Raw genomic sequence first — 6,701 nt, 5'->3', positions numbered from 1 at the left:
GTGCTTATTATTGCTATTATTATTTTTGTTGTTATTGTTGTAGGTTTCTGCCAAGATACCATACTATTTTAACCATAGCTTCTTCCAACCTACTCGCTACTTAAACAATCCCCAGAAAGGCAAAGTGAAGGACTAGTGTGGAATCAAACATGTGTAGACTGGCATTGTAATGTATTTGCTTGAAAATAAAGCAAATATTGTCTATGAGTCACAGAAGTACCATCCACCCCTTTCATAGCACCACTACCCCTGGATACAATTTGAGAAACTTCACATTATTTACTTTTGTGCATCAGTGAAGAGCATGGGTTAGCAAACTTTTCCGTAACAGTCAAGAGATCATGTATGTTCAGCTTTGTTGGTTATACAGTCTCTATAGTCATCTAATAGTGCATTATGAAAACAGCCACAAGCCAAAAGGTAAACAAGTAGATGCGACTGTGTTCCAGTAAGGTTTATTTAGAAAAATAAACCTGGGCTGGATTTTGCCCATAGGCTATAGTTTGGTGACCCCTGATTCAGAGCATCAAAGACACTGATTTTAGTTTTTAGCAACTCTGTTGACTGCACATGTTATGATTTGTGCAGAGTAAAGGGTGGCTAATATCAGCTTCTGCTTTCTTCTCTGCCTTTACGTTTTCTAGCTCTATCCATGGAGGATTAAGTTGTCCATGGAGGATTAAGTTATGAGTCCTAACTATAGATTTGGACGCTTGTCGACTCCCTTTCTTTTGCCCTCCAGATCAACACTTCAACAATCTTGTTGGGTTAGTGTATTAGTGTGTTCTCACAATGCTGTAAAGAAATACCTGAGACTGAGTAATCTATAAAAAGGAGAGGTTTAATTGGCTCACAGTTCCACAGAATGTACAGGAAGCATGGTCAGGAGGCCTCAGGAAATTTACAATCATGATGGAAGGCAGAGGGGAAGCAGATATTTCTTACATGACCAGAGCACAAGGAAGAGAGCGAAGAAGGAGGTGCTACACACTTTTAAACAACAAGATCTCATGAGAACTCACTCACAATCATGAGGACAGCAAGAAGGTAGTTCACCCCATGATCTCATCACCTCCCACAAGACCCCTCCTTAAACACTGGGAATTAAAATTCGACATGAGATTTGGGTAGGGACACAAATCCAAATCATATCATTCTGCCCCTGGCACATCCCACATCTTATGTCCTTCTCACATTACAAAATACAATCATCCCTTCTCAACAGTCTCCCAAGTTCTATTTTTTTTTTTTTTTTTGAGATGGAGTTTCACTCTTATTGCCCAGGCTGTTGTGCAATGGTGCTATCTCAGCTCACTGCAACCTCTGCCTTCCAGGTTCAAGTGATTTTCCTGCCTCAGCCTCCCGAGTAGCTGGTATTATAGGCATGCACCATGACACTCAGCTAATTTTTTTTTTTTTTTTTTTTTAGTAGAGATAGGGTTTCTCCATGTTGGTAAGGCTGGTCTCGAACTCCCAACCTCAGATGATCCACCCACCTTGGCATTACAGGTGTGATCCACCGTGCCCAGCCCCAAATTCTTAACTCTTTCCAGCATTAACTCAAAAGTCCACAGTCCAAAGTATCATCTGAGACAAGGCAAGTCCCTTCCACCTATGAACCAAAATAAAAAACAAGTTAGTTACTTCCAAGATACAACGGGAGTACAGGAATTGGGTAAATACTCCCATTCCAAAAGGGAGAAATTGGCTAAAAGAAATGGGATGCAGACCCTGTGCAAGTCTGAAACCCAGTAGGGCAGTAATTAAATCGTAACGTTCCAAAATAATCTCCCTTGACTCAATGTCTCACATTCCAAGCAATACTGATGCAAGGGCTGGGTTCCCAAGGCTTCAGCCAGCTCCGCCTCTGTGGCTTTGCAGGGCTCAGTCCCAAAGGCTGCTCTCAAGGGCTGGCTGGCATTGAGTGCTTATGGCTTTTTCAGGTACATACAGCAAGCTGTCTGTGTATCTACCATTCTGGGGTATAGAGGATGGTGGCCCACTTCTCATAGCTCCACTTGACAGTGACCCAGTGGGGACTCTGTGTGGGGACAGCAACCCCACATTTTCCCTCTGCACTGAACTAATAGATGTTCTCCGTGAGGGCTCTGTCTCTGCAGCAGATTTCTGCCTGGACATCCAGAGTTTTCCATACATCTTCTGATATCTAGGCAGAAGCTCCCAAGCCTCAACTCTTGCACTCTGCCTACCTGCAGGCTTAATTCCACCATGGCTTAGGGCTTGCACCCTCTGGAGCAGCAACCTGAAAACCTGGGCCCCTTTGAGCCATGAATGGAGCTGGAGCAGCTGGGATGCAGGGAGAAGTGTCCTGAAGCTGTACAGGGTACTGTATGGGGCCCTGGACCTGGCCTACAAAGTCATTCTTCCCTTCTAGGCCTACGGGTCTGTGACGGGAGGGACTGCTTTGAAAGTCTCTGAAATGCCTTTATAGCCTTTTTCCCATTGTCTTCGGTATTATTGCTCCTTTACTTTCATTCAGTTGTGCAAATTCCTGCAGCCTGCCTCAATTCCTCCCCTGAAAAGGGGTTTTTCTTTTCTCCCACATGAGCAGCCTGCACATTTTCCAAACTTTTACACTCTGCTTCCCTTCTAAATATAACTTCCAGTTTTAGGTCATTTATTTGTTCACCCATATGAGCATAGGTTTTAGAAGCAGCCAGACCACATCTTGAATGCTTTGCTGCTTAGAAATTTCTTCCACTGGATGCCCTAAATCATCTTTCTCAAGTTCAGAGTTCCACTGATCCCTTAAGCAGTGGCACAATGCCACCAGGTTTTTGGTAACATAAAGCAAAAGTGTTCCCAACAAGTTCTTCATTTCCATCTCAGACCTCCTCAGACTGGACTTCATTGTCCATAGTACTATGAGCATTTTGGACACAACTTAACAAGTTTCTAGGACCTTCCAAAGTTTCCCTCATTTTTGTCTTCTTCTGAGCCCTCCACACCCCTCCAACCTCTGCCTGTTACACAGTTCTGAAGTTGCTTCCAAATTTTCAGGTACCTTTATAGCAACACTCCACTTCTGGTCAATTTTTGGTAACAGTTTATTCTCACACTGCTACAAAGAAATACCTGAGACTGAGTATTTTATGAAGAAGAGATATTTAATTGGCTCACAGTTCCACAGGAGGTATAGGAAGCATGACTGGGGAGGTCTCAGGAAACTTACAATTATGGTGGAAGACGAAGGGGAAGCAGTCACATCTTACACAGTCAGTGCAGAAGAAAGAGAGAGAAGGGGGAGGTGCTACACACTTTTAAACAATCAGATCTCATGAGAACTCATTCACTATCATGAGAACAGCAAGGGGGAAATCCACCCTCATGATCCAGTCACCTCCCACCAGGCCCTTCCTCCGACATTGAAGATTACAAGTCAACATGAGATTTGGGCAGGAACACAGACAGGAACACAGACTGAAATCACATCTGTTGGTGTGATGAGAGTGGTGAGGTTGGATGCTAGCCCATGGGGACCATATGACTGGGTTTCCACATCCTCTAGCTTTCAGTTACGTTCATCCAATATGGATCCTAGTTAGAGATCAAAGGAAAAAGAGAATTGAGGTCAGGGTACTTCTTTCTCTATGCCCTCTAACTCCCTTCCTGTGACTACCCCAGGGTGACTGTGTTCTTCCACAGAAGTACTATTCTTCTCAAAATGAGCAACATACTATAGCACTCTTTTCCTCTTTGGTTTTATGCACTCCTTTTTGACCTCATACTTTTGAGCTTATGAGAAATAAACTCTGGATGACCAAACTCTGTCTTGTGATTCCCTACCCCATCTATGGAGGTAATTTTTTGGGAATGAATCCTTACTGACATGTCCTAATTTGAGTGTTTCATCAGTTTCCTGTTGACACCTAGGCTAACGAAGACTTGGTCTCTCAGAATAAACCCTACAGGAACAGAACTGGCATCAGCAGGCTCAAAATCAATGTCTTATGAATCTTAGCATTTGTTTTATTATTGATTAGTCCTGCAATGTAAGGTTGGAGTTTACAATAAAGAGTAGTCAATGTTGACTGTACAGTTCTCTGAGTCACACAGCATGTTGGGAAACGTTTCTCAAGAAGTTCTGAAGAGAAGGAGTTATCAGAAAGTTAGCATAGTATCAGAGAAATGAAGGCAGAGATGAAATCTCTGAGAGATACAACTGGTAATCCAAGGATCAATACAAATAGATCAACTTTGGTTTTAGGCCAAGCACCAGATGAGGAGGAATTTGATCTGGTGAATCAGAGAAGAGCGCAATTTTTGTGCTAAGACAGAAAGAAGTGGGTACTGAGTGTAAGAATTTCAGGTCCAATGTAACATGTCTGTTTTGCTGGATCTGAGTTAACCCATAGGTCTGCTTCTGCCTTGCCTTGGGTGTGGTACTGAAGTATACATATCTGAAACTGTCTTCTTGAGATTCTTTCAGGTCATTGGAAGAAATTCCATCTAAGTCCATAGCATCCACCAGACACTATACCAATCCCTTCTATTTCCCTACCCCACTGTGTTGAGTCCTCATTCTTTGTATTCTAAACTACTGGTTGAAGTCCTATTATATCACAACATCCAATAACTAAAATGCAACAACTCCTATATAGTCAGAGTTCTGAGAAATAGAATCAATAGGATATATGTGTATATATATATATATATATGGAGAGAGAGAGAGAGAGAGAGAGAGAGAGAGAGTTTTCTTTTAGAAAAACTCTTTCAGGAAAACGCTTGTCTGATTATGGAGGCTGAAGTTCCAGTGATGTCATCTGGAAGCTAGAGATCCAGAAAAGCCAGGGGTGTAATTCTAGTTTGAGTCTAAAGACCTAGAAACCAAGGGTGTTGATGGTGTAAAGCTTAACTCAAGGGCAGAAGAAGATCAATGTCTAATCTAAAACAGGCAGGCAAGAAACAAAAGAGGGTAATTCCTTCTTCCTTTGCCTTTTGTTCTATTTGGGGCCTCAATGAGTTAAATAATGGCCATTCACATTGGGGAAGGCAATCTACTTATGGAGATCACTAATTCAAATATTAATCTCATCCAGAAACACCCTTACAGACACACACAGACATATTTAATCTGAGTACACGTTGGTTCCAGTAGTTATCACATAAAATTTACCATCATGCTTTATTTTGTAAATTCTTGCCTTCTATCTGAGATTGGTATGTTTTCTCATCAGAATTGAATCTCCTGGAACAAACTCATCGTATAGGACCTTCTAGCTGTACTTGTGTAGACCAATCTCTATAGCCAGGTTAATTGTCTCAGAACCATGTCATAAAATTTAGAGAAAAGGACTCTGACCAACAGGCTCCACCTTGATTCACTGAGTGCTCCCCTTTCTAAATGCTCTGCTACTCTAACTCCTTTCTATTTTGAAGTTGGCCTGTCTGAAAATTCACTGTGTTTCTTGACCTTGAAACGTCCACACATTTATACATGCGTGCACATTCAGGGAATGCAAAATGACCTTTGATTTCAAACTGCATTTGGTTAAAAGCAACAAAATCTAAGTGTGAAGTATCGAGGAATCAGAAAACGCATCTACTGAGAGTACAGGATGCAGAGATAGTCATAGTTTGCATCTTTACAAGAAAAAAGCCAGGCCAAAAATGATATATGGAGAGTGAGAAAAGTGCAAACTAATGGGTGGCTGGCTAAATTCATCTTCAATAATTCATTTAGATATAAGTAGCAGAATAGAGCCTGAGAAATCTGAAAATGTCAAGAAGAGAGTCCTATTAAATGACTTTCCAACTGTTATCCAAGGTCAGGAGAAACATTAGCTTGAAACCATGAATGTCCTGGTTCCTAGGTTCCAATTTTAATAACTAGATGATGTATCCTGTTCTTCCAGGTGCAATCTTCATTCACCGAGGAATGAAAAGGAAACAAACCCAGAGATAAACAAACTTATTCCAGATTATCCTGACTTTATCTGTTAAAAGGCATTTGTTTAGTAGAAGTAGCAGTGAGTGTGAATTATTCAATGCCCATATCCTTCCCAACTTTAAGGATTTTTTAAAATCCAGGTATAAAGACCATTAAAAATTGATAAAGCATTTGTAAACCCTTAGCAAATGAACCGTCAAGGGACACATTAATAAAACATCTTTTAAAATCTCCGTCTCTGAGCTGATTCTCATCATGCTGTCCCAAGGCAGAGTAAACCGCGCTGCTTATCTTGCAGCTCTTGGTACTACCCAGCATGTCTAGCAAGGTGAGACAGAAGACAGAGGGCAGGGCCTTTTAGGAAACCAGTGCCATCTTTCACACAGGTATCCACACTCCTCCAGCTGATTCACAGCTTAGAACGATTCCCTAAGTAAATAAATCCTTAGCCAGAATTTTTCACTGGGTCACTAAATATAAATTTATAGATGGGCCTTTCGACATTTCTATTTGCAAAGCAAAACATTCAAGATCCTAGGGGAATTGAAGTGTTAGGAATTTAGGAGGAGCCAATGAAAGTTTTCACCTTGGGGTCACTGTTCACATTCAGCCCAGGCTAAAGGAGCAGTCAGGGTCACTGAACAGCACAGCTTTGAGGCAGTTAAGCGACTTGGCTCATCTTATTCTCACTGGCTAATGCAAAAGATATAAAAATGTATTTTACTGACATGGCATCTTTCTTCTTCGCAATGAAGAGCAATGCAGGCACAAGAAGAAACCAGCTATTAGC

The sequence above is a fragment of the Theropithecus gelada genome, chromosome 8 (genome assembly GCF_003255815.1).
Source record: "Theropithecus gelada isolate Dixy chromosome 8, Tgel_1.0, whole genome shotgun sequence".
Lineage (NCBI taxonomy): Eukaryota > Metazoa > Chordata > Mammalia > Primates > Cercopithecidae > Theropithecus > Theropithecus gelada.
This window is presented reverse-complemented; position numbering follows the sequence as displayed.